Source organism: Macaca thibetana, chromosome 4 (genome assembly GCF_024542745.1).
Source record: "Macaca thibetana thibetana isolate TM-01 chromosome 4, ASM2454274v1, whole genome shotgun sequence".
NCBI classification, from domain to species: domain Eukaryota; kingdom Metazoa; phylum Chordata; class Mammalia; order Primates; family Cercopithecidae; genus Macaca; species Macaca thibetana.
In genome coordinates this window covers 6,595,636-6,623,593 of record NC_065581.1, presented here as the reverse complement: position 1 = coordinate 6,623,593, position 27,958 = coordinate 6,595,636, and the positions used below count along the sequence as shown (strand labels likewise).

At 47.5% G+C, this 27,958-nt stretch overlaps 1 long non-coding RNA gene across 2 annotated transcripts; it reads right to left on the bottom strand.

Annotated features, from left to right (window-relative positions):
• Positions 1 to 218: 218 nt before the first annotated feature.
• Positions 219 to 27,948, bottom strand: LOC126951960 (uncharacterized). Of its 2 annotated transcripts, none has more exons than XR_007724748.1 (4): positions 27,856 to 27,948; positions 11,686 to 11,778; positions 10,328 to 10,404; positions 219 to 1,062 (listed from the first exon to the last, which is right to left on the bottom strand). It is a non-coding gene; the product is annotated as an uncharacterized LOC126951960 (long non-coding RNA). The 2 variants fall into 2 exon arrangements; XR_007724747.1 differs by lacking the exon at positions 27,856 to 27,948 and adding an exon at positions 12,335 to 12,881.
• Positions 27,949 to 27,958: the final 10 nt, after the last annotated feature.

The window sequence follows — 27,958 nt, the reverse complement described above, 5'->3', positions numbered from 1 at the left end:
ACGGAGGGACTAGCCACAAGGTCATGGCTACAGTGCCAGCCCCCGGTCCCAGGCAGCTGCCCAGTGTGCTCATGCAGTTAGAATGTTCACAGAGTAGGACACTGGGCCAAGCACATGGATTACTCTGTCCACCGACCAAGCGCAGATTAAGCCCTTTGTAGACACTGAGAGCTGTGCTTCTGAGGGAATTAAAGGATAGCTTTTGAAAACTATTTTTCTTTCCTCTTTCTCATCTCCTCATTATTTTATGTACTTGAAACAGTATACACAATGTCCTTTTTAAATGAGGTGAAGCCCAGAATCTAGGGATCTGTTTTGAAGTGCAGTGGGGTTTGCCAGATCACTCATGAGGCCTCTGCTTAATCTTGCCAGTCTCCTGGCTCCCATTAGCTAGAACATAGGCCTGCGTGTGGAAGGGACCCCCAGCATCTTTGCAGCAGCTGGGGAGGGCCGTGAAGTGAGAGGCAGATGGAGCTTCCCTGCTGCTGTGCAGCTGTTTGCTCACCACTTCCCCTTGCAGGCAACTCCCTGCGGCTGGACTAGGGATGTGCTGCTACACAACATGGCCTTGTGCTGCGGACGGATGCTAGGAGCCACCTGGCCTGTAATGCAAGTGCTACGATTAACAGGAGCAAGTGTTTCACTTTGCATTCAGGCCCCAGGTTTTTTTGTTTTGTTTTTGAGACGGCGTCAGGCTGGAGTGCAGTGGTGCAATCACGGCTCACTGTAGCCCCGGCCTCCTGGACTCAAGTGACCCTCCCACCTTAGCCTCCTGAGTAACTGAGACTACAGCCACCATACCCAGCTAATTAATTTTAGTTTTAATTTTTAGTAGAGACGGGGTCTTGCTGTGTTGGCCAGGCTGGCAGGCCCCAGTTTTGCAGTTGTATTTGCTGACCTGGCACATCGCTTCTGCTGAATCTTAATGAAAACATTCTTGGACAGGGATGAGTCACAGATGCTTTCATGAAACCCATTTCAGAGCACTGTTGGCCCAGGTCCTCCGTGGATGCAGCACTCTTCCCATGGGTGCACGATGGCCATTTACTCCTGGAAAAGGACCTGAGGAAGTAAATGTAGGAGGAATGTCACATCTCGCTTTTTCTGCTCCATCTCTGGCTCTGCTGCTTTTGTTCTTATTTTAAGAGACAATACCACATTCTGCTGAGGGGGTTCCTTGGGGAGTTAGGGGGAGGATATGAGGATACTGGCACAAGGAAAACCTGCTCTAACTGCAGTTAGTTTTTCTAGACTCTTTTCTATTGTGGATTAAAACGTTGGAAATGCAGAAACTCTTGGGAAGACAGGCCATGTGCTTTCACGGTACACAGATGGATCTTAAAACCATCCACCCCCCAGCTCATCTGTGTTGGAGAACCGTGAAGCCAAACAGCACTAGAAAAAGTGTCCTATGCAGCCACTCCCCCTGATGCTGCAGCTGCCAGCGACCCCTCTTTGGAAGGGCGGCTGCTGAGCGCTGGCACTTGCTGAAGTTACTGAGAGCCATTACAGTTTGCTTTTGCACGCCTCGTAGCACCTCCCAAAAAGAAAGTACTCAGGCACTGTGTTTGGCCTCTCCTCCTTCCCTGGCCACTTCCAGGCCTCTGCTGTGCGTGTTCTCTTACTTCCCTCTACAACTGGGCTGGCGCTGGTTTGGGCAGCACAGGAAGTGTGTGGCACCCAGATGCGTAAGCACCAGACGGAAAGAGGAGGCTGGATGGCGGAGGTGTCCCCTTTGCCATCCTGCCCTGCTGCCTTTGTCTCCCTGGCCTCTCTTCTGGGCACTTAGCACATTCTCCAACAGATATCCACACACAGGGCTAAGTTCAGGTCCTCAGGGCACAGACTGGTAGGGTAGGTGCAGTAAGGCTGAAGTCCTGGACATAGCAGCCTCCCCGAGGCTCTCCCCAGCTCCTGGCGGAGCCCATTCTCTGCTCTGTCCAGGGCTTGTCGAGGGCGTCTCCCGACTTCTTTGGGAAAGCAGTTTGTTTGCCTTTCTCTTTCAACACTCGCCCATTTGTCACAAACCCACAAGGGTTTAGACAGCCATGCAGCTCCTGCCTGGTTAGGACACATGGGGAATGGAAGAATTACGACTTCAGTGCCCCCAAGAGGTGATGCAAGTTGAAAACATAATCGGATGCAAAAAAAGGTCTGGATTGATTCATACGTGCTAGTGCCTGAACATTTTCAGGGGGACCCAGCAGTTTCTTCCATCCAAGCCTCTGCTGTGTGCAGAGGGAACAGTAAGGCGGCAGCAGGTCGTTCACTGCTCGTTCACTCAATAGAGGTTGAGTAAGCAGAATTCCAACTAGCTGCATTCATTTTGTCATCAGGGACCTCACAGTCCAGGAAGGAGGCAAGCTGCCTGCCCATGCATCTGGCAGGAGGGGTAACCTACTGGAGGCTGGGCACCCAGAATGAAGCAGGCCCTTCCATGCACCCTGCTCCCAGGCCTTTCTTCGCAGAGGCTGAACACAAAGGTGCATGAATCAGATTCCAGTCTTGAACAGTAATATGTGTGCTCACCAAACAACTCCTGTGGGGCTGAGCCTGCGTGGATTAACAGGGCGAAGATTTGTGGGGAAATCTTCCCTCACTCACCTGTCTCTCACATTCTGTGCCTCCTGGAGACCGTTCAGAATCTCTCTCTCTCTTACAGCCAAGCCTCCTGCTGTGTGGCTCTCTCATTCTCCCTTCCCTTTGTCAACCTCAAACCACATTTCCCCTGTCTCCCTCAGCCCCGTAGACATTTTCTTTACTTCTCCTTCCTTTTTTCAGTAGGTCTCAGTTCCCTTGTGAGTTCTTTCCCACCCCTCCCCCATCAGCTCATGGAAGCTTGGAGTGGAGCAAACCAAGGGGCCTCTTTTGGGACCCCGTGACAGTGCAGGGCTGCACCTGAGCCCTGTGCCTCTGGAAGACAGCCAAAGGCAATTGCCCACACTTGTATGGCAGATGTCTCCCATCCTTTTGTGTTCCAGGAAATGACTTACTGCAAAGAATCACTCTTTCCCACGAGACTTCGAGAAGACTCACTGTCACGGACTGAGTTGTGTCCTCCTAAAATGCAGATGTTGGAGTCCTAACTCCCAGTAACTCAGAGTGTGACCGTATTTGGAGAGGTCTTTAAAGAGGTGATGAAGGTAAAATGAAGTCGCTAGGGTGGGCCCTAATCCAGCGTGACAGGTGTCCTCATAAGTAGAGGAGATGAGGACACAGACACACATGGAGGAAAGACCATGTGGGGAAACAGGGAGAAGACGGCCAAGGAGAGAGGCCAGAGGAGAAACCAGCCCTGTCCATGTGCTGACCTGGGATTTCCAGCCTCCAGCATGGTGAGACGATGCATCTCTGTGGTTAAGCCTCCACTCTGCAGTACTTTGTTATGGCAGCCCTACTAGCAGACCAGTAGGTCCGTTCATAAATACTGTATACTTGTTCTTGCGATTTCCATAACAGTCATGGGTGACCCCCTTGTTTCCTGTGATAAGGACACACAGAGACCCTCCAAATTACCATTCTTTGTTTCTTAAATGATTAGCTGAACTATTTGTTCCTCCAAACAAGCTAGAAACAGAGCTAGATATTCCAGCTGATTGACAGATGCCTCCTGATGACATGAACATCCCAACTGTAAAATCACCCCCACTTGGAACTGGTTCACCGCTCCCTATGAAAGTCTAGACAAAACCAGCTGCCAGGACAGACTGGAAACCCATCTGGAGCCCCGTCTTCTCCACCTAGGGAGTGAGACCCCTTGAGCTCGTCAAGCTCCTTCTGTGACTGATCGGAGATCCCACTGTGAGTCCAGCTCCTGGTCCCGTGCTCCGGATATCGGTCCTTGGCAGCGTGGTAAGGATTTGATTTTGATATTTGCTTGAGTGCTCTTCGGGCTTTGTTTTGTAGTTGGTTTCTGTTTAACCTTCATACTATGGAAAATTCTCAATCCACTTCTCCCCCGCCTCCTTTAAAAATCCCTTCCGATGATATGTATTCCACTGTGATGAAAATTCAGTTCATTATCCCCCCAAAATGGCAAGATTTCCCTGAGGACAAGTCGGAACTGCAGTGACCCCTCTGAGGCACCTGGAATCTCCCTAATCGTGTCCATCTACAGCCCCCTTGAAGATCTCGTCTCTTCAAAGGTCAGCTTATTTTGCTTGGTATGAGGACGCTGAAACATGAGGAAATGTCTCCAATCTACTTCAAACTGAGCAGTCCCTTAAGCACATCTCTCTTACTACCAACCTCTCCTCCCACTCCTTCTCCACCCTTAATGAAACCTCTCAACACTTCTTCCCCCCACCCCTCTATGGGCCCTGCCCTGAGGCTTTCCCCCTCCACCCAATATTCCTCCTTAGTCTGAGGGACTTCTTTTTTCCTCCTTTAGCCCCTGCTCCCCAAGCTTCCCTGCTCCCACTTCCCTACCTCATCCCGATTTGTTGGTGCTTCCCCAGTATGATGGAAGGCCCATGACCCGAGGGCCCAACTGAATAAGGACTCACTCAGGTCCATATGCAATTGTTAAGGGCTTTTCAGACAGTGAGAATAGGGAAGAGTTTAGTAATCCATTCGGTCTGGTCCTTGGGGTATATTCTCCTTGGTTCCCTGAACCGTATCAATTTTTGCAGCTGTGAATGGGTACCAGAGATGCCACTTTATGTTTTGAAAAAGCCAGATGGGTCACTCTTCATGAGGACTTTCAAAGAAATCAGAACACCCAGATGCAGGCCAAAACTATAGGGGAGAGACTTTAGAATCCATTCCCACTGCCTCTCCTCAAAAACTGGTCAAAGATAAAAGATGGCAGACAACACAGAGATGAATTTGCCTCTCACTATAGACATAGATTAGAAAATGTTAGAAAGGATGACATTTTGATAGAGTCAATTGAGACAGTTGCTAAAGTTTAACAAAATATATGATCTCATCTTATATTTGATGACTGAGCCACTTTTGCTTTTATTATTGCGTTAATGGCTTCTGATCAGAAATCAGAGATATTACCCCAAAACACAACGTAAGTAGGCAGAATGCTTCTCTCTGTGAAAGTGTACACTAGCCCAACATCCTGAAGACTCCATGAGAGAAGAGGCCAAATCAACACAGTGCAAACTGATGGCTGCACAACTTCACTGACCAGGACGAAGCAAACCAGGCCAGTCTGCTCATTCCAAACCCCAACTTGTTAGGCACACGTGCAGATATAAATAAAAACAATGCTTGGCTTGGGATTGCCTGGCTTTAAAACACAAAAGAGAGCAACAGCTTAAAAATTCATCTTTTAATGACTTTCTTGGAGGGGTGTTCCCCTTTGTGTCCACACTAACTCATAAGAGGAGAGCATCTTCCACATCAATGGGCACTCCACTCTCTTCCTAATGGACCCAGAGCAACACATCTCACCATGAACGCCTCTTGCCACTCTCCCTAAGAGCACACAAGTCATGCCTGTGGTGGGACTTGATGAGCATCCATGTGCTGCTTTTATCAGAACCTTATTCTGTCTTATTAGAACCCTCCCCACCCAGTACAGCTTCTTAGTTCCACTACTCAGTAAACCTTCTGGAAAGACAGTTACTTTCCAACTGGACTGCCAGTAGTTTTGCTCCCTTGAAGGCCTCACCCTTAAGAGCCTTGGGTCCCAGCCTTGCTTCTTTGCCCTTTCATGGCTCTCATTGACCATCACACTTTTCTTGCTTCTGTCAAAATCCCTGATCCCCCTTTAAAACCTCAAGTACAAACTATGCTAACTAAAATACCCAACTGCCTTCGAGCTGGTCACTTCACTGACACAGGCCAAATCAAGGAGGCTGAACCTCTCAAAGTAGAAATAGAACCTTCCATGCCACTCTCAACATTACTGTAATATCCTAAAGACAAGAATTCTCCAAGATCTTCAACTTATAATTCAAAGTGTCCTTCACAAAACACTCCTAGTCTCCATGTCTAATTCCTGTGATACTCCCATCCTCTCAGTAAAGAGGCTCAATGGGTACCAGCTAGTCCAAGGCTTGCAAGCAATTATTCAAATAGACAATGCCAGGCTTTCTCTAAGGACCCCAACACCATTCTGGCTTCTCTCCACACCACACTATTCATCTCATAGTCATCAACTTAGTCATCAACTTATGTTCTGGTTTTTTTCTTTTTTTTTGGACGGAGTCTCACTCTGTTGCCCAGGCTGGAGTGCAGTGGTGTGATCTTGGCTAACTGCAACCTCCACCTCCCAGGTTCAAGCGACTTTCCTATCTCAGCCTCCTGAGTAGCTGGGATTGCAGGCACACACCACCATGCCTGGCTAGTTTTTTTGGTGTGTGTTTTCAGTAGAGATGGGGTTTCGCCATGTTGGCCAGGCTGGTCTCGAACTCCTGACCTCAGGTGATCCACCCGCCTCAGCCTCCCAAAGTGCTGGGATTACAGGCATAAGCCACTGTGCCCGGCCATGTTCTGCTTTTATCAGTATGCTTTTCAACCCTGACTCAAATATCCTTTTGCCTTCACTTGGAAAGGTCAATAATACACATGAACTGCCATGCCTCAGGGGTTTACTGAGGCCCCCACCTATCTCTCCAGGACCCCTTTCAGGCTATTCTGGGCACTGGCTGTTGAGGAGAAATGCCTTGGATTCACAGTTTTCCAGTTTATTTGTCTATAAAGCCCTAATGTGAACAATCTTTTTCTTGATGAGTATTTTCAATGACAACCAAATAATCGAGTTTCCCCTAGGTCAGTGATTCTTAACCAAGGACGTCTTGCCCCTCAGGGGACAATCGGCAATTTCGAAAGGAGACACTTTTGATTGTCACAAGTGGAAGGGAGGAGATGCTACCAGTGCCTCGTGAGTGGAGGCCAGGATGCTGCTACACATCCTGCAGTGCACGGGATGGTCCCCACATCAGAGAGTGATCCCACCAAAAATATCAGCAATGTCAAGGCTTAGAAATGCTAATCAAGACAATGACCCTTTCCAATCTTATTTAATAAATAAAAAGAACTCAACCAGTTTGCTTTAGTGATGGAGGATGGTTCTCACAGCAGTGTCCTTCCTTTCAATTGTATGAGCTGTAGTGTAGAAATAGAAATGGAACAGTTATCTTTTTGTCTAGTTTTCAGACAAAAAATTGGTCCAGAGCACACCATGAAGGATGATTCTGGGAAATCAGATATTGCTGATGAAAGAGAACTTGGCTGGGGACAAGCTCTGGGTTCTAGCTCTGGTTCCAATGCTACCTTGTTGGGTGTGTGGGACTGTCACTCTCCTCCGGGGGTGGAACGAAAGCACCTTCAGAGTTTTGCTGCCTGTAACAGAGTTTCTTCTAGAACAAGTCTATGCATGAGTCAGTTGAGAGAGTTGCTAAAGTTTAACAGAATATAAAGGAATAAGGAAGAAGAAACCACTCCACCTCTGCCCTTCCACTTCCGTCTGCAGGGTACGTCCACTCATAGCACGGGCTCCCCGTGTGACCCACTTCCCTCTTCTGCATGGGCTTGGGGGAGGAGGAGGCCTGGCATGCCGGAAGGCTGGCCAGGGGTGAGGTCCGTGCCTGGGGACTGGTGATGTGAGAATGGGCTGAGCAGAGAGGAATTCTGTGGCATCTGTTTTTAAAATGGAGTCCAGGGGTGAGCAGTGGCTTATGAATGTTCTCAAGAAAGAAATGGTGACTAGCCTCGGACATTTTGATGTTGCTCTTTGAAAACATCCATATTCTCTTTTGGGATGAATTATAGTTCACTTTTGATATTTCTTTTAAATATATTTTTTAATCTTTAAATTTATTTTAATTTTAATTTTTTTTTTTTAAGAGATGATGCCTTGCTCTGTTGCCCAGATTGGAGTGCAGCGGCACCATTATAGCTCACTGCGGCCTCGAACTCCTGGGCTCAAGTGATCCTCCCACCACAATTTCCCAAATAGCTTGGGCTACACATGTGACTTACGATATTTCTTCTTATACAGGAAGCTGAATCTTTTTCTTTAACTTGCAGGAAGAAGTCTGTGGCATTTTTAAAATTTATTTTTGTCTTCACAAACAAGTAGAGTAAGTGATTTAAAAATGTATACATGTGAAATCTTTTTCATAGGTTATCCATATTATATGGTAAGCAAGTGAAACGTATAAAAGGCTGTAGAGAGAAAAAAGGAGTCCTCCTCCCAGCTTGGGGATGGGTGATCTTTGTTTTCTTATCACTATGGTCTTGGAGGGCATTGAAGAAGTTGGAGAGTTGATGCCATAGTGAAGCATGCACCAAACTGAGAAGGCTCAGGTCTTGGGACAGCTTAGGAAAAGAAACAGAGTCTTCATGCAGAGGCTGAACGGGACGGCTGCCAGGAAGATGATATTCTGTTCTGGATGTACATTTCCAGGGCAATAAATGACTGCACACGCTTGAGGCAGTTGCCCTTCCGCTCTGTCGATGAAAGAAGAGGGGACAAAAATCAAGGGACAGGAACAAGGCAAGAAATTGAGGCTTTTGGAGTTATAGGCTGGAATTGTGCTGATTTTTCTTCTGAAATAGTTCACTAAGGTGTATTAGCTAACCACTTATGTCTTTCCTTCTGTGTCATCATTTTCTTTTCTTTCTTTCTCTTTTTTGTGAGATGGAGTTTTGCTCTTGTTGTCAAGGTTGGAGTGCAGTGGTGTGATCTTGGCTCACTGTGACCTCCCCCGCCTGAGTTCAAGTGATTCTCCTGCCTCAGCTCCTGAGTGGCTGAGATTACAGGCCTGCACCACCACGCCCAGCTAACTTTTGTATTTTTTGGTACAGACGGGGTTTCATCATGTTGGCCAGGCTGGTCTTGAACTCCTGACCTTAGGTGATCTGCCCGCCTTGGCCTCCCAAAGTGCTGGGACTACAAGTATGAGCCACCATACCCAATCTGTGTCATCATTTTCAGTGTAAGTAGTTGTCTAACACAAAGTAACACGTGTTCAAAAGAATAGAGTAGGGTTGCTTGATCTCCTGTGTTTTCTTAGAGTCCTACTGTTTTCTTTCTGTGTTCAGAGCAAGTTCTGATTTGGACACAAAGCATGGCTTCTGGGGCTGTCAGTGCTGCCACGCACTTGGTCGTGGGCTTACCATGCTTACTGTGCTGGCTTTGAGTCTCGCTGATTCCCATGCATCGTGGGTCCTTGGAATTCTGTGCTCTTGGGGATCCCCAACATGACCTGTGCGTGGGACAGCAGGGAAGGAGGACATGCGCACTGCACAGCTCCCCTCTGTTCACATGCATCTCTACTGTCCCACAGGACTTTACTCATAAAACACAAGTTCACAGGTAAGATTAAGAATGTTAAGATGGTGATGGCAGAGCACTAAGCCAAGAGTGGGTCCTTCTAGGCACAAGGCCCTGTGCAGCGTGACAGGTTGGCCACCATGAAGTGGACTCTGCCGATCTGGATGTGAAATCAGGAGGGCTGAGGGGTCTTGAAACATGAGATGAGCTGCCTAAGGCCAAAACCAATTCTCTGAGGATGGTAGAGCCAAGAGCTGGAAGGCATTTATGATAACAACGCTGAACCACTGGTTTTCATTTCCTTGGAACTTGCTGAACTTGTTATCTGAGATTAGAATATCCTTCTTTTTAAAGGTGGTTTGAGCTGAGTGTCTGTTACTTGCAGGTGAAAGCTTTCTGACGTACACAGAGGTCATCTTGTCCATAATGAGTGAAGGCCATCCTACTTTACCTTTATTTTCCTTACCAGGCTCCATCTCCGTAGCCTGCTTTTGACAAAGGTGGATACATAATTCTAGGGGCCACCTAGCTGGTTCTAATAAGACTCTGGAAGTCAAAAGCTAAAGAAGACCAGGAGACCAAGCTGGAAATCAGGCTCTTCAATCAGATTCCAGAGGAAATGCCACTCCACCCAATCACCTAGCCACAACAGTTCCCTTCCTTCAAGATGCTGCGTTTACATGCACTGCCTCTTTAGGCAAATGGATCACCTTGTAAGAGTGACCTGTGACCTGAAAAAGCATTAGCCCAGTCACACCCAGGCTTCATTGAGCCATTTGAGTCTCACTGCCTCTCTGTGTTAGTTCCTCTTGCTTTCAGCTAGAGGGTCCTTCTGTTTAGGTGGTGAAAAAAATGATCGTTAAAAACAATTAATAAACCCGGGGACCTCTGATATTATGAGCCCAGCCAGAGATCTGTGTCAAGCAAATCCTTGCAGACAGTTCTGCCAGCCTGCAGATGTCTGTTTGCCTCTTGTGGATTTGATAAGTGCTCATTTATGCCAAGGTGGCTGTAATCATAGTACAGAGGCCTCTGGGAGATATTGTTCACGCTGACCTTACAAACGGAAAACCATTATCTTTTCCTTACCTGAGATCCTGGGGAGTAGTCAGCTCACTCCCTGCCAATGGCCTAAGATGGTTGCTGATGTCACGGTTGAGGAATATCTAGGAGTAATAAACATAAGTAGCTGGAAAATGCCAATTCTGACAATTTGACAACATCATTATCAACATTCTTAAGTACTTACAAGTCTTTTCTTTTTTTTGGAGACAGAGTCTCACTCTGTTGCACAGACTGAAGTGCAGTGGCATGATCTCGGCTCACTACAAGCTTTACCTTCTGGGTTCAAGCGATTTTCCTGCCTCAGCCTCCTGAGTAGCTGGGATTACAGGCACACAGTATGGTGCCTGGCTAATTTTTATCTTTTCAGTGGAGAAGGGGTTTCACCATGTTGGCCAAGCTGGTCTCGAACTCCTGACCTCAGGTGATCTGCCTGCCTCAGTCTCCCAAAGTGTTGGGATTACAGGCATGAGCCACCATGCCTAGCCATGCAATACTTAGAGTCACAGTAGTTTGTGGTTAGAGAATTCTCACAGAGGTGACCTGGTTCAGCCCTACCATCAAGGTCATTGAGACACTGGCACCTTGCCCAAGGTCATGCCAACCTGGGATTAGGCGTTTCCTGCCCGATGCCCTTTCCCCACTTCCCACACCTATTGTTCATACTAATTTATTGCAGGTCTTATTTCCATAGTCTCCTTTAATTGCTTTATGTTCACGGGATACTCTCTTCAGGATAAGATTGCAGGTATTTTTTTTATATTACTTCCCCTTGTCCCTGATGCTGTAGGGTTTTGAGCTGAAACCAGTCAAAAAGGACTTCCTGCTGAGTGACTTTTGCCCAGGCAGCAGGGCTGAGGAGCTGGGGACAGAGAGACCCTGGCTGTATTCTTCTGATATGTGTTACACATCAGGCTTGAGTTAATTTGGTCGGGTTCAATAATGCGCTGCAGTTACTCTGTACGTACCTGGAACCATGGAGGGTCAGGTCTGGAAGGAGATTTAAAGACAACGTGGTCTTATGGTTCTCTAACTGTGCTCCAAGGAACCCTAGGGGCTCCTGTGTGGGAGTCGGGGGGTGCCTTCTGTTCAACCTCTAAAAGCAGGTGGGCTGGAGAGCTGAGCTGACTTAGGCCTAGGCCTTGGCCCCTTTTCTTGAGATATTTTATTTAATGGTGCGGCTGTATCAGATTTCTTGTAAACAAAGGGCTTGGATGATAGAGCATTGTTGACAGCTATGAATCTAGTCCAGCTCTTTCATTTTCACTATGAGAAAATGAGGCTTGGAATGAGGGAAAAGGGACTGGATGACTGCGTGCAGAGCTGCACACCTAGCTAGTGACAAGAGCCAGGATGGAAACTCCTTGCAGATGCCCCCTCCATACCTTGCAGAGATGGCCTGGTCCCTCCAAGAAGCTGTGTTTTTGGCTTGATTGAGAGGTTGAAGTACAGAAACCAACTCTATGGTGGCTGCTCATCTGGGAAAAGAAAGGGACAAAATCTACACTTACTGAGTGACTACCGTGTCACAGACACGGAAAATACATTCACTCATTTGGAGCGGGTTTGTGGAGCGCCTCCTGCATAGCAGATGCTGCCTTGCCTGTCATGGGTCCTCTTTCCTATAAACCTCCCAACAAGCCTGCAGGGGAAGCTCTCACATGCTCCAGAGCTGAAGGCTCTCAGGGTTACGCACCTCGCTCACCAGTGGCTGTTCACCATATCTGAACTGACACCCTTTGAACTCCAAATCTGCTGTCCCACATCACATCCTAATATGCTTTTAATTTTTTTTTTTAATGTCTCCAGAAGTCAGCGGCTGTCAATTGCATATGAGCTTTCCAAAGACTTGAAACTCAGTTTAAAAAAAAGAAATGTGAGTTTCCCTTTATCTGTTTGGAAAATGGCCGGGCAGGGAGTGGGCCCTCGGTGCCTGTTCTCCTGGGGAGATCGTCTTCGGTCAGCAGAGCTCCCTTAGAGTCCTAATCTGTTTCCTGATTTGGGCTTTCATGACTGACACACATGCAGCTTTACCCTTGTCTCCTGTTCACGGGGAAAATTCTGCTCGTCTTGCCGCTCAGCTGCAGGGCGGGTCTGGGAGCAGCTGTCCCTCGGGGAGATGGGTGAGGCCGTCTGAATGCCAGCGATGGAGAGATAGCAAACTGTGGTGGAGGGAGAAACTGTTAACGTGCACGAGGGCACCAGCCTTCAGTGGTGCAAGAAGTTTTCAACTGTCCTTGTCTTTCAAAAGACACTGTGTCTCAACAGAGTGTCAGCAACTTCTGAAGCCACTTCAGGCTGTATTTGTTAATCACATTTTAGAATTCTGCCTGGGTGGGCTCTGCCCAGCTTCTAGTGGTGTAAATATTAGAAATGAGACTGATGTGGGTGCTGGGAGGGGAAGGAATTATGGAAAGACAACATGAAGGGAAGTTCAGGGGGGGTTTGAGGCAAGCTGTGTAGGATCTGGTTCAGTTGTTCTGTCTCATACTGGGAATATGATGGCTACCATTCCTTGGAAAATGTGCATTTTCAGCATTAGTACACAGGATTTTTTTCTCCCTTGCTCTTAGAGTGTGTTGTTAAAAGTTAGCGGTAGTGATGGTTTTATTTATTTTAAAAATTTTTTAAGGTTTTTGTTGTTGTTGTTGTTTTGTTTTTTTTGTACAGATGAGGGCTCCTTATGATGCCTAGGCTGGTCTTGAACTCCTGGGCTCAAGCAGTCTTCCCACCTCAGCCTTCCAAAGTGCTGGAACTACAGGTGTGAGCCACTGCACCCAGCTTCATTTTTATGTTATTAATTGAAGAGTATATTCTCCCCCACTAAAAAGTGGTCATTTTCCAGACTACCTTTAAAGAAGAATGAAACACCTTCCTCTTCCAGGCAGCTAAATCTAAATATTATATACTTTTTTAAAGCAACTCCATAGCAAAGATGTGGCAACTGCGGGTGAAGTATCTCTGAGCAGGAGATCAATGCAAAAATGCAACTGGGGAGGGGGCTCGGGGGCCATTTTCAGGGAGGTTGGAACTGCTGTGTTCTCATCAGCAGAAGTGGCTCCTGCCCACCCCCCATCCCAATCCCTTCTCATGTGGGACAGGGTCTGTGAGCACCCTCCCTACCGGCTAGGTTCTATGGCAATGTGGGCACATACCCTGGGGCGGGGGGCCGAGGGACTTACTCACTTCGTGAGCGCCAGTGTAGTAGTGAAGGGAATGCCTGATGAAAACAACATTCTACCAGTATGCGCTGCTTTCTAACCTACAAAGTGCTTCTGTGTACACTGTTCCATTTGAGAATTCTTTTTTTTTTTGTTTGTTTGTTTTTTTTTGAGACGGAGTCTCGCTCTGTCACCCAGGCTGGAGTGCAGTGGCTGGATCTCAGCTCACTGCAAGCTCCGCCTCCCGGGTTCACGCCATTCTCCTGCCTCAGCCTCCCGAGCAGCTGGGACTACAGGCGCCCGCCACCTCGCCCGGCTAGTTTTTTTTTGTATTTTTTTAGTAGAGACGGGGTTTCACCGGGTTAGCAAGGATGGTCTCGATCTCCTGACCTCGTGATCCGCCCGTCTCGGCCTCCCAAAGTGCTGGGATTACAGGCTTGAGCCACCGCGCCCAGCCTCCATTTGAGAATTCTAAGTAGAATCCTGAACAGGCTGGAGCAGATCGCCCACTCCAAGGGACAGATGTTGGCTGGTACTATTGGTATTCATGGAAGATTCCTTCTGACACTCCCTCCTTTTCTGCAATTGCCATGAACTTGAGCACTGGGCCAACATAAATCATCCAAGGATGAACACGCTGCACACGGACGGCTCCCCTTTGTTTGGTTTTGAAGGGATTCCATCTCTATTCTCTTGCCATGTGCTCCTTCACCCCCCTCTCCGCCCCCGTCTTTCATTTCTTTCTCTCTGGAAAAGATATTTCAACTCACAGGACTGGGATGTTGAAACGGACACCCAAGAGTATCACAGATGGGCCAGGCCTGGACCTCTTGGGACAACATTCCTCACGACTTTTAGAAGAGATTAGGGATTTGGGACTGGTGGCAACTGGTAACATTTTCAGTGTTTGGTGAACAGCCAGGGTCCCGAGCTCTGGGAACAGCCTGATTTAGCTCTTTGTTTAAGTTTTGGGTTAGAGGCTCCCAAGAAGCTGGTGCAGGGGAAAGAAATTAACAACCATGGCTCATTCACAGCCAGGCAGCCAAATGGACAGCTCTATAAGACTCAAGCCGACAGCGGAGAGAGCGCAATCGAACAGCCTTGGCGCAGCTTTCAGAGGAGAACGTTATTCACCCCAACTGCTCTGCATCTGCCTGGACGTCTGCCAAGATCTGTGAGCACTACAGCGTTGGTATGCTTTGGGTGAGGCCCGTGGCCATGGCAACGAGTTGGGAGCAACCCGGTCCCTGGGAATGAGAACAGTGGCTAAAATCAGGCAGGCGAGGGGTAGGGAGGAGAGGTAAAGGTTGGACTTGCCTGAAGATGGAGCCGTTTTATTGTTGTGGGTAAAGCTGCTACCGTCAGGGGCTGTTTACAGAGTGGGTGCAGCTCAAGCTGGGAGCATGTTAGACTCAGCGACTGCAATCAACCTATTGACTTGTTTCCATGAGGCAGAGTAGATGAACTGCTGCAGTACTGGTCAGGTACCACCAGCCTCCTGTGAACCAGCCCTCATTGAAACATTGATGTGAAAGGCCATGGTGTTCCCGTAAGAGGATGCCTGTTATCTCCCTTGACTAACTCTTCCATATGCCTCATTCTCACACGCTGGTGTGCAGGAAAGAGTCCAGCATACCCCATTGGCAGAGATGCTCTGTATGTGCAAAGTGTTCGAGTAGAGCACTGGGCTCAGGTTTGAAGATGTGAGTTCTTATCCCAGCAAGGCCATTACCTCCCAGTGACCTCATGTCTCGATTTCCTCAACCACAAAACAAAGGCATTGGTGAGGTGACCTCCAAGGCCCCTCCGGTTCTCACCTTCTGTGTCTCTACAGACTGGAGAGTAGAAGATGATGAGGCACTTTTATTAGTTGAGTCTTCTTCATTTTCTGTTTCCATTTCTTTGAAGTCATCAGCTGGAGTTGAGGACAAGTTTTAACAATAGATAGGTTTCTTTTCTTTTTGTCTCTTTTTAAAAAAAAAAAATTTTACTTAAAAAAATAAAGGCCAAGCATAGTGGCTCATACCTGTAATCCCAGCACTTTGGGAGGCCAAGGTGGGAGGATAGATTTTGAGTTTGAGACCAGCCTGGGCAACATAGTGAGACTCTGTCTGTACAAAAATTTTAAATTAGCTAGGCATGGTGGTGTGTGCCTGTAGTCCTAGCTACTCTGGAGGCAAAGGCAGGAGGATTGCTTGAACCTGGGAGGTTGAGACCACAGCGAGCTATGATTGTGATACTGAACTCTAGCTTGGGCAACAGAGCAAGACCCTGTCTCTTAAAAAAAAAAAAAAAGACTATTTTTTAAGAACAGTTTTAGGTTCACAGCGAAATTAGGAGGAAGGTACAGAGATATGTCACATGCCCCCTGCCCCATGCATGCACAGCTTTTCCCATTAGCAATGTCCCCACTCAAATGATGCCTTTGTTATAATCAATGACCCTCTACTGACACATCATCATCATCCAAAGTCCATAGTTTACGTTAGGGTTCACTGTTGGTGGTGTACATTCCATGGGCTTGAACAAATGAATAATGACATTATCCACCACTGCAGGATCATACAGAGTAGTCTCACTGCCCTAAACATCCTCTGTGCTCCACCTGTTTGCCCCTCCCTGCACTCTAACTCCTGGCAACAACTGATCTTTTTACTGCCTCGATAGCTTTGCCTTCTTCGGAATGTCATGTAGTTGAAATCATACATCATGAAGCCTTTTCAGATTGGCTTCATATCGTTTTCTTTTATTTCCTTCCTTCTTCCTCCCACCACCTTTCCTTCTATCCTTTCTGTATTCCTAACTCTTGGATGTATTTTCCAGCATCATGACTTGATGGGACTTTTGCTAAGGTAGGCAATCATAAAAAGTCACAAATCTTTTGTCAGCCTTATTGCCTCACCTCTGAGATGGTCCCAACACTCTTTAAGGCTCACTTTTCCAATCCACAGATTCCCCAGCAGAAGTCCAAGCTGCTGAGCCTCACATCTTCTTTTCCACTAGTGATCTTTACCACTACTTCACTGGAGTATTGTAGCATTTGAAAATCTTCATATGAAGCCATAGGTCTGGGTTTTTTTGTTTTTTTTTTTTTTTTGAGACGGAGTCTTGTCCTGTTGCCCAGGCTGGAGTGCAGTGGTGCAATCTCAGCTCACTGCAAGCTCCACCTCATGGGTTCAAGTGATTCTCTTGCCTCAGCTTCCCAAATAGCTGGGATTACAGGTGTGCCACCAGGCCCAGCTAAACTTTTTGGCATTTTTAATAGAGATGGGGTTTTACCATGTTGGCCAGGCTGGTCTGAAACTCCTGACCTCAGGTGATCCGCCCACCTCGGCCTCCCAAAGTGCTGGGATTAAAGGTGTGAGCCACTGTACCTGGCCTGAAGCCATAGTTCTTAACCTCAGTGGTGCAATAGAATTATCTGGGGAATTTAAAAATTAGAAAAAACCTACACCTGAAGATTGTGATCTAATTGGTCTTGCGTAGGGCCTGGGCACTGGTATTTTTTAAATGTTTCCCAAGCGATGCTAATGTAGCCATTCTGCAAGCCACAGTTGAAAGGCTTATTCAAGCATCCTGTTGCTGAATGCATGTCATCCTTACCATTTGACTCTGGAGGTTGTTTTCTCGTCTTCTGATGTGGCTGCCCTGTTGAGGCGTGCCCCTTAGTTTGGAGATTACTCCCTGCAGTAGGTCGCCTGGAATATGATCCCCAGTGATCCCTGCTTCCTGGTATTCTGGCCCTGGTGTGATTCCCTTCCCTTTAAGCCTGGACAGGATTAGGGACTTGCTTCTAACCAACAGCATATGGCAAAAATAAATGTTTATTGTTTTAAACTTCTATGTTTTAGGGTCATTTATTTACACAGCAAAGATAACGAATGCACTTCTCAAAGAAGAGATGGCTCCTTAGGAACACGTTCCTGCGGGGGCCAGACCTTCTGTTGATTTTGAAGAATGGAGGGTCTAAGAGTGTGTCCCCAGGGGAAGTATTAGGCAAGGCCCAGATTGCTGGGGTTGGAAAGGCAGGTGACAAATAAGCGGACTCTTGCTGGCTAGACTGGTGCCTCTCCTATGCGCACAGACACGGGAGAGCCTGGGCAGTCCTGCTAAGATGTGGATTCTGGTTCAGCAGGTCTCGGTTGTTGTTCAGGAATTATACAAGCTCCCAGGGGGTGCTGATGCTGCTGGTCTGGGGACCATATGTTAGGGGATAAGGAACTGTTCTAATTGAATTCATGTTTCTTTGTATGCTTACTTCCTTTTTAAATACAGCAGTCTTCTTTATTCCACCAATGACTTCGCTCGCGGTGCTTCCAGAAGCCAAGAAAGTGGGCTTTGCCCTTGGGGATTTAGGAGGCAGAGCGGCGCCCCCTGGAGGCCACATGGTGGAGGCGGCTATGAGGCCTGGAGTCTACAATTTAGATTGAATCACAGGAAGAAGCTATTTACACAAGTCAAACATGTTTCAATGTTGGCAATTTCATAAGATTCCAATCCTTAAGGAATCAAAGCCTGGCCATCTGCTTCCACCGAGAGGTGTACCTTTCCATGCCAGGCTTGGAGCGTCCCTCTTTATTTAAAAAGGAGAGGATTCCGAAGCAGAACTTCTCAAGCTCTTCCACCCAAATCCCCTCACCACAGGGACGGAAGTCCTGGGCATGCAGCCTAAAGCAGCCAGGAGAAAAACTTTGACCTTAATTTTTTTAAATGATTTCACATGAATCAATGGAATGTGTTTATGATAAAATCATCTCCTCCTGAAATATATGTGTAAAACTACTGCCCCAGTTAAATGCACTTAGTGTAACCGAGCCCTAGGATTGGCCTCTCCAGCGTGAGAAGCATTGCCAGCACTCCAGCTCCCCAGGTCCCACTCTGGGATCCCACCTCCTCAGATCCTCCCACTTCCTCACACTCTCTGGCCTCTCGCTTTTGACCCTGCTCCCACCACGCTTCCTTTCCTCAGAGTCTATCAGTCCTCTCTTGTCTTCACCTTGGTCTCTGCCAAGTGTGGGTCCAAGTCACACATGTGGACTCTGATCACAGGAACTCCAAGCTCCAGACCTCCCAAAGCACCCTATGGAGAGACCTTACCTTCTTGGACAGACCCTCTCCCCACAGCTAGATCTCACCCTCTGGGTAGACCCATCTCCCCAACTAGAACTCACCCTCCTGAGTAGACCCCATCCCCCCAGCTAGATCTCATCCTCCTGAACAGATCCCATCATCCCAGCTAGATCTCACCCTCTTGGGTAGACCCATCTCCCCAACCAGAACTCACCCTCCTGGGTAGACCCTTCTCCCCAGCTAGACCTCATCTTCTGGGTAGACCCCATCCTCCCAGTTAGACCTCACCCCTCTGGGTAGACCCCAAACCCCCAGCTAGACCTCACCCTCCTGGGTAGACCCCATCCCCCCGGCTAGACCTCACCCTCCTGGGTAGAGCCCAACCCCCCAGCTAGACCTCACCCTCCTGGGTAGACCCCAACCCCCCAGCTAGACCTCACCCTCCTGGGTAGACCCCATCCCCCCAGCTAGACCTCACCCTCCTGGGTAGACCCCATCCCCCCAGCTAGACCTCACCCTCCCGGGTAGACCCCATCCCCCCAGCTAGACCTCACCCTCCTGGGTAGACCCCATTCCTCCAGCTAGACCTCACCCTCCTGGGTAAACCCCATTCCTCCAGCTAGACCTCACCCTCCTGGATGGACTCGACCCTCCTGGAGATACCTTTCCCTCCTGGGTAGGCCCCAGTGGCTACACACCCCTCCTTCCACCAGCTTTCTCCCCCAGGGTTCTAGGCAGCAGAGTGTCTCTGTGAAAAGGATACTAAGTGATTCCCCAATATTTCTGTTTCCAGCCTCTGGTTGGCTCTCCCTGGGGCTAATGGTTCTTTCACTCACTATTTCTCCAGGCTTTTCCTGATGACAAGTATATTCTGAGGCTGTTCTAATGATATAGATTTTGGACCCCATCCCAGTTCTACTGAATCCGAGTCTCTGGGGGAGGAGTTGGGGCTCTGCATCTGGACACTTCCTGCAGGGCCCCTCCTGGGAGGCAAGCCCGAGGAGCACCGCTGAGGCTCACCTCAGTGCCCATCCTAGACCTTCAGCAGCCAGCAGAAGATGTCTCCGCCGTCCCTCAGCCCTGATTCCCACTGTCACCCCAGCCGGGCTTGGCACTGCCTCCTTTCTCACTCAGAAGATTAAGGCCATCTGTTCTGTGCTTCCCAAGTTTCCCACCCTCCACCCTAAAAATTTCTCCCTGTTTCCCAGTCTTTCCTCTTCTCTTAGAAAATAAACATCTTCCCAGGCTGCCTCTCCGGTGGGTCTGGGCTCCTCCTTGCTGTCTCCCCAGCACCTGGCCTTTCCAGCCCTCCCTCTGTATGTCCAGTGTTTCCCTCACCAAAGGACTTGTTTTGTTTTTCAAATTGGAGGTTTTGTCTTCTCCTCCCTAAAAACCAAAACATCTCCCTGAGAAGTAACTCCCTCAAGCTACCGATACGGAAGGCGGGCAGGGAAGTGCTGGGAAGGGAAGGGTGTGGTCCCTGGCTAGGGCTCCACCCCGGGGCCTGTACCCACAGACCTAGGTGAGGACAGGCATTTCTGTTTTCGTGCCTAAACGTTGCATTTCCCAAGACTACCCTGGCCTGCCACACCCTCATCCTGTGCCTACAAAAATCCCGAGAGCCCAGCAGGCATGCACACAAGCCTCTGGACGTCAACAGGAACACACCGGTGTAAGAGCACACTGATAGAGGCCCGTGGCAGGCTGGCAGGCCATCGACAGGCAGAACCACTCGGTGCAGTTGGAGGAGCTCTCGGCCACTGAGCGGTCCGACTTCAGAGGGGAAAACCACCTTCCCACTCCATCTCCCTTCTGGCTCCCCCATCTGCTGAGAGCTACTTCCACACAATAAAACTTTGCAGTCATTCTGCAAGCCCATGCGTGATTTGATTCTTTTGGTACACCAAGGCAAGAAACCCTGGGATACAGAAAGCCTCTGTCCTTGGAAAAAGGCACGAGGTCTAACTGAGCTGACTAGGAATGGCTCAACTGAAACAGCACCCTGTAACACAGGCGCACTGGGGCCTCAGGAACTGTAAACATTCACCCTTAGACATTGCCGTGGGGTCAGAGCCCCACAACCTGCCCATCTGCATGCTCCCCCTACAGATTTGAGCAGCAGGGCACAGAAGAAGCCAGCCACACTCCCATCACAAGCCCTGCCAGGAGGATAAGGGAACTTCTCCCGTTTCACCCTGCCTTCCTGTCACTCCACTCGTTTCATCTCGGTGTATGTGTCTGGTCTTCCTCAATTCCTTCTCTGGCCTCACACAGTGCCCTGAATAATGCTTTGCAAGGCCTTTGCCAGGAGCCTAGGTGAAAGGCAGAAGATGTGCCCCTGCAGCATCGCAAGGTAGAGATGGTGGTTACAAGAGGAGGACTAGATTCCCAGTTTGCCCTTGGAATGGGCAGCCCCTTGGATTTTGTTTTCCCTGATACTGCTGTTCTGATCTAAGGCCTTGGGGCCTCAATACAGACACCCAAGGCCAGGCCTGTCTTTGCATGAACAACTAAAGAAAGCCCAGAGGATGACTAAAATGACCACACTATATGGCTCTGGAGGACCGGAAGTTACTGAGGCCTATGAGTGGGTTTTTGCACAGACTGCAGTAAAGGTCCTCAGAGAAGACCCTCAAGAGCTACAGGGGGGTCTAAGTTAAATGCCACCTCTAGACTGGGCCCCAAAACTGGTGCTGATTATTTTTACTCCTACCCCACCCACCAGCCTGATAGGCGATTCCTGAAGTAGCAGTGGGGCTCTCAGTGGTGCTCACTAGGCCCAGAGCTCAGTACTTCCCCATTCTGCTTGATGGGGCTTATGTAACCAAGGATGACAGATGGGACAATCCCTGTTGGTGAAGACTTTGAGTTGATTCTGACCAGGACCAGGGATAAAACCCAGCGCCTTTATCTTTCCCCTTTGTACCATCTTCAGAAAGACCTCCTTTTGCAGCAGTTCTTGAACTGTGATCTGTGAGGTGCGGTTGCGAGAATCCTTTTTTTTTTTTTTTGAGACAAAGTCTCACTCTGTCACCCAGGCTGGAGTGCAATGCTGTGATCTCAGCTCACTGCAACTTCTGCCTCCCGGGTTCAAGAGATTCTCCTGCCTCAGCCTCCTGAGTAGATGGGATTACAGGAGCGTGCCTCCACGCTCAGCTAATTTTTGTATTTTTAGTAGAGACGAGGTTTCACCATGTTGGTCAGGCTAGTCTCAAACTCCTGACCTCATGATACACCCGCCTTGGTCTCCCAAAGTGCCGGGATTACAGGCATAAGCCACCATGCCTGGCCCGGCGAGAATTCTTTTATAAAAAGTTCTGGGTTTATAAAACTGATTCTTCAACTAGAACAGGCACACAGGAAAAAGGTTGACTAAAAACCCTTTTCTCTTGCCTCATTTTGGTGATTTCCAACTAGGCTGTTGGGATAGGCAGACCTAAGTGCCACTTCCATCTTTCCATAGGTATCTTGGAGAATCTTTGACCAATGGAGAGCTAATCAAAGACAACTTTAATAGGAGAAGAAAATACTTGGATTGGGAGTATGGCTGAAAAGTCCCACTGAACAAGGCCCTCAAGTGGAGTTCCTGTGGAGTGGTCACGTTTCTGATGACTTCAACTGGGAACGTCAGCACGGAACTATTGCTGGGTGTTCATTCCATCACCCCTTCCTATGTCCCTGCTCAGGACACCCTGCATCTGTCTATATGCATTGCTACTGGTTTAGACAGTGAGTTACATTTAGTGCATTTTTGCATTGTTCTTTATTGTATCCATGGTATCTACCACAATTCTGGTTCTTATTACAGCTTGGTAAATGTCATTGATTAATCCAGGGCAGATTATCTCTCTATTTAAATTTGTGAATCCTCTGTGTAAACAATTTGATTAAAAATTTATGACAAAATTCATGAGGCCTGGTGATGTATAGATTGATCAACTGATTTAGAGTTATAGGTGGACAAGATGCATTTACATATTTATGTAGTGTCTTTTCAGTGTGAAGTTTCTTCTTAGTGGCAAAAGTTCTGGCTACTTGTATTTCTCTCATGAAACATGATTATTACTGGCAGTGCCATGGCTCTTCTTTACTTTTTTGTATTGAAGCAACACAGATCATACCCCTGTAGTTCCCTGATACCATGTGTTTAATAGTAGTTACATCATCACTCAAGAGGCTGCCTTGTCCAGCGTATGTCTTGCATACTGGCTTCTACTGACCCTCTGAAAGCTGTTACTGTGCTTTCCATTGGCGATGATCACAGTTGCAAATCTTATCCAGAGCATGCAGGAAAATGTGAACAGTAATTCATCTTCTGGTCATGAAATGCACTGTTCAGAAATTTATGATGTAAAGGTAGAAGAACACATCTTCCAACCACATTTTCTCTTCACTCTTTAGACTGGCATCCTGTGTTTTCGGACAGTTGACTCCATGCCTGCCTAACACAGAAAGTTAACTCTTTCTGTGTTAACTCCATGCCTGCCTTCTACACTCCATCACCAAAGGAAAGGACAGGCCAGAGGCCCTGGGTGGAGCAACTAGAGGAGTCCAATTCAGCAAGGAATGTTCATCCCTCCTCTGGCACAGCCTAAGCCCTGAGAGAGCACAATGTCATCACATCCACTGGAATCAAGAGCATATCTGGTGGGAACTTGGAGTAATGTCTCACAAGCCCTGGGTACTACCTGACACATGGCACAGAGCCTACAGAGGGGGTGACAGTGCCATTGATGGGGCACAGGGTAAAGGATGCTTGCCATTCCCTCTACCTCACTGTTTTTGGGTGCTGCAGACCAGAGCTGCCACTAAGTAGGAACACAGAGGAAGGAGAGCTGCTGTGAGGGCCACTGATGTTGCTGAAGATGAGGGTCTGGGATAGATCATCTTTAGCCCAGGACACTGTGCTCATCCAGTCCCTGATGTGAGTGAGTCACCGCAGATCAGTGTGTCAGCACTCCAATATGGCCATACATATGAGCTGGGGCAGGAGCCCTAGTTTGGCCATGGTGGGTGACATGGGGGTCTGGGCTACCAGCTTATGTGGATTACTCATGCATCTCCTCCGGTCCTGCCTAGGTTTGATCTTAGATACACGATTTCCATCCTATGATGCATCTTGTCCCACTGCTGACACCTACAACCTCATGAGGTCCACCAGATAACATGCCTCCAGTGGCAGGTGTGCTTGCACTACAGTTTGGACCTGTTGCAGAGCTCTTTCCTACTTCAGCTCCACTCAAGAGTCAGCACCCTTTTGTGTCATCCAGTATAGGGGCTGAAGCAGCATTCCTAGGTATGAAATGTGTTGCCTTCAGAAGCAAATGAGGTACACCATGCACTGTGCTTCCTTCTTTGTGGTAGGGAATGCAATATGCAGTGATTTTATTTGAATTTAGAGGGATATTCAGGAATGGCCCTGGCCATTGGATCTCTAAGGACTTTATTGACATGTGTATCTCTGGATCTTCATAGGGTTTATTTCCCATCCTCTCTAGTGCATGTATCTTACCAAAATCTCTAGTGAGATAGCCATCTATCATTGCTTCTGCCCCATCCCCCAGGTGTCATGATGTTCTGTGGGACATTCAGGTAGGCCACATACCCTCAAGCTATTTTAGGATGGAAGGCAGTAAAGTTCATTTAACCCTGAGGCAAAACTTCAGTTTAATATTGTTTTCTATCCTACTAAATACAAACCATTTCTGATCCTCTTGCTTGATTGGAATGGAAAAGAATGCATCTCCCAGGTCAATGGTTGTACCAAAGGCCTCACTAATTGGTTCTACCAAAGATACTATGTCTAGTATAGCACCTGCATTCAGGGTTACTATTTGTTTAATCCTGGTGTAGATTACAGTCATTCTCCAGGGTTTATCTAGTTTCTGCAGGGTCTAGGCTGGTGAATTAAATGGAGATATGATTAATAGCACTGCCTTGTGCCCTTGAGGTTTTTAATGGTGATACAAATTTCTGCCATCCACTTCAGAATGCAATATTATTTTTGATTGACAACGTCGGCTGACAGTGGAATTTTCAGAGTTTCCATTTGGTGCTCTCTGCTATGACAGGTCTTAGCCCATGGGCCAGAGACCCAATGTTAAGGCTAATCCAACTATCAAGTAGATCTGTTCCATCTGTGCACTTAGGAAACAGGGCAATGCCCACAGCATGTTAGTGGACCCAGCAGGACCACTAGGAGCTGGACATTAGCTACTACTTCACTTAGTGCCTGTCCCTGGGGGGCCACACTCTAACAGGAGACTGTGATTACACTGTGGGTACCCAAGAGTCCATGTCAACTCAGACCTCTGTCCAGTAGTCCTTGGACTGTCTGAGTCCTCCCCTTTCCCCAGTGATTAGCCACCTGAGTAAACGTCCATAGGTCCATTTGGGTAAGGACTACTTTTGTGGGTTGAATTGTGTCCCCTCCAAAAAGATCTGTTGAAGTCCTAAACCCCATACCTCAGAATGTGACCCTATTTGGAAAAAGTTTTAACCACATGGAGATGAGGTCATTAGGGTGGATCCCACTCCAGTATGACTGGAGTCCTTATGAAAGGGTGAAATATGGATTGATTCTTGCTGTACGGAATCCATGAGGATTCCTGAGACAATGCATGAGTACACTTTACATTGAAAATGTCGAATCTGAGCCACCCCCCCTTTCCACACCCAGGGCACACATTCGGATAGCATTTTCCCCCCAGAGGTACTGATTTAGCCCCTGAAACATTCTCAATACAGTGTAACAAGTGGTCTCTGAAATGAAATCTTATTCTCAAGCAAGACCTAGATACTGGCCTGGCCCTCTGTCTCCAGAAAACTCTTTGATGGGAGCCCTGAGGCATTTCAAGGGCTTATTAACCGGCAGCTAGGTTTAATGAGTATATTCTGTAACTTCCAGGTATTCTGTTAGGACACTGTTATCCAAACAGTGCATAACAAAACTTTGGTTCATTGGAAAGACATTCATTTCCTTGGGTTCTTTGCCAATTTTTGCTTTAGGGAAGTAGAGGGTGGAGGCTTTGGTCACCATGGTGAAGACAGCCAGAAGGACAGTTGGATGTGCCTGCATAGAATGCAGTGGGTGCGGTTGTGGGAGTGGGTTCTGAAGGGTGTGTTGTTCAGTGGGGTGAGAGGGAAGGCATGCGCTTCTCCAAGAATCTCAAAGATAAAGAGAAAAGGGGGATAGATTTCTGTTTGCTCCTTTCTCTTTTACTATCCCAGCTAATCAGACTTGTGAGCAACTCTGGATGGAATGAAAATAAATTATCCTCAAAGCAGTCTGTGTTGGGGTCTACTGACCCCACATGTGCATGCAACACAATACATGCTCACAATACATGCAACACATACATCCTCATGCATGTACACACACGCATGCACAAGCACACACATGCACACACAAGCACACACATACACATATGTATCCCACCAATATTTTTAGCAGTGTTCATACAAGCAGTGTTGCAAAGAGGCTGGAAGCATTTCTATGTTCAGCAAAGCTCCAGGCTGTGCTGTGTATTAATAGCCTACTGGCCAACACATACACAGTGTTTTGTGATGACAGCATCTTATTGTTTTATTTGAGTTGTTTCTTTTCTTTTTGGCCAAGGGAGGAAATGGGCCACCTTCTCTTCCCTTTCTCCTTTCTCCCAATAACTGTCCACATGCACATTTCTCTATTTAACTCGTTGGTGTCCAGGAGAGAGAAATGTTGTAACTTTCTGGCATACTGTGTATGTCTTCTGTCTCTAATATCTGTTGACCTTGAAAAAGAATCCTACTTGCCTTTGACAGCCACAGGAAAATTTCTTTTCCTAGTGCTTTTATTCAGAAGCCTTGATCCTTCCTTCTGAGGAAGAATTTGTGCCATGGAGACTATAGTCGTTCTCCATGATTTATCCAGTTTCTGCAGGGACAGAAGCTTGTTGTAGTCTGTCTTGTGTAGACTAGAAAGCCCATGCTAGTTACGTGGTTAACAATTGGGATTTGTACATTTTCCTTATATTTACTTTCCCCCTTTGCTCCTTGTATGACATATTCACATCCTCAATTTTTATTATTTCAGATGAGAGCCCTTCTGTATATGTTGTGTGTGTGTGTGTTGAGAAAGGGAAAGGAAGGAAAAAGGGAGAGGAAGGCAAATACAGAGGAACAAAGACAGAGTTTGCACAACTCCTGCTGGGCCAGCAACCCCTGCCAGTGAATGAAAAAAAAAAAACTGAAAAGGACTTTCACTTTCTAAAGCAGTGGTTTCAATAAAGTACTATTTCACACCAGTCAGAATGGCTATTATTAAAAAGTGAAAAAATAACAGATGCTGGAGAGGTTGAGGAGAAAGGGAATACTTATAAACTGTTGGTGAGAATGCAAATTAATTCAGCTCCTGTGGAAAGCAGTTTGCAGATTTCTTAAAGATCTAAAATAGAATGAATATTAGACCCAGCAATCCCATTACTATGTATATACCCAAAGGAATATAAATCGTTCTACCAAAAAGATACTTGCACATGTATGTTCATCGCAGCACTATTTACAACAGTAAAGACATGTAATCAACCCTGGTGCCCATCAAATGTGGATTGGATTAAAAAATGTGGTACATATTTTCATACCACTTTTTTTTTTTGGCCATGGAATACTATGCAGTCATAAAAAATAAGGAAATTATGTCCTTTGCAACAACATGGATGCAGTTGGCAGCCGTTATTCTAAGCAAACTAATGCAGAAACAGAAAACCAAATACCACATGCTCTCACTTATAAGTGGGATCTAAACACCGGGTACGTAAGGACATAAACATGGGAATAATAGACACCAGGGACTCCAAAAGGAAGGAGGGAGGGGGGGCAACGGAAGAAAACCTAACTCTCTGGTATTACGTTGGGTGACTGGATCATTAGAAGCACAAACCTTATCATAACGCAATATACCTATGTAACAAATCTGAACACAAATATCCGGGAATCTAAAATAAATAAAGCAATGGTTTGGTGGAATAGGCTGGTGAGGCTCTTGGCCAGATTGTAGAGCTCTGGGGAGGGTAGAGCTGTCAGGACAAGAGGACCAAATATATAGAACTTGGAACCACACGATGAGAAATCTGCATTTAATTGGCAGTGAAGAGCAATGGAAAATATGTGTGCCAGGGAGCGCCAGGTGCAGGCTGACTAGCGAGGAGGGAGCCTGGGGCTGGGGAGGCGCACTGGGCTGCTGCTCGAGCCCTCCGGAGGGCGGAACTGCGGCGGGGGCTGTAGGAATGCCGTGGAGCTGACAGTCAGGAAGGACATTTCAGAGGTCTGTGACTCGCCACTGACCTGATCAGGAGTCCAGGAAGCGGGAGGAGGCAGAGATGGCTCCCAGCCAGGATCCGGAGGCCCAGGAGGGGCAGATCTTCCAGCCCGGAGGGTGAGGCCTGGA